This window comes from Trachymyrmex septentrionalis, unplaced genomic scaffold (assembly GCF_001594115.1).
Source record: "Trachymyrmex septentrionalis isolate Tsep2-gDNA-1 unplaced genomic scaffold, Tsep1.0 scaffold74, whole genome shotgun sequence".
Taxonomy (NCBI): domain Eukaryota; kingdom Metazoa; phylum Arthropoda; class Insecta; order Hymenoptera; family Formicidae; genus Trachymyrmex; species Trachymyrmex septentrionalis.
This window is the reverse complement of record NW_017305927.1, coordinates 621,733-622,403: the sequence shown is the minus strand read 5'-3', so window position 1 is coordinate 622,403 and position 671 is coordinate 621,733.

Genomic DNA, 671 nt, shown 5'->3' with positions numbered 1-671 from the left:
AAGACGTGAGTGAATTCAAAGAAATAAATATATGAACGGATAAATGAAAATAACGGAAAAATGTTTTTTAGAATAAAGATGATTAAATAAAATAAATAAAGGAGATCGAAGATCGTTTCAAGCCGACGATCTCTCATCTATGAGTATCTACAGTTGTCAGTGAAATAGTGCTAATTTGTAATCAGTGCTAAGGGACAAGTCAACAAATCGAACGAATTCAAATCGAAAGAGAATTAGGATGCGTTTCACTTAATGTCTCGCGTGCATCATTTCATCCTTGTTTGATTACAACGAGGATGAAATGATGCTCGCGAGCATTGCGGGCATTAAGTAGAACGCACCCTTAGTAGAAAGAAAGATCCTTATATGTGAACTTCAACCAACCTTGATTACTCTGTAAATGGCCGAATTTCCGGTTGAATCAAGAAAATAGCCGCTCTAATTATTTTGCACAAAAAAGAGCTACAAGAAATTGACCATTTGCAGTCGAATGTAAGGAGAATGGAGTCAAATATTCTCTTCACATTCGACTGTGAATAGTTAATTTCTTACAGCTTATGACAAAACATATTAACAGTTTACGACCAGTAAAAATGATTCGGTAATTATGCAGAAGATGCTCCTCATCTTCAATTTCAATGAAATTATGCTCACCCGACGCGTTTTTGCCT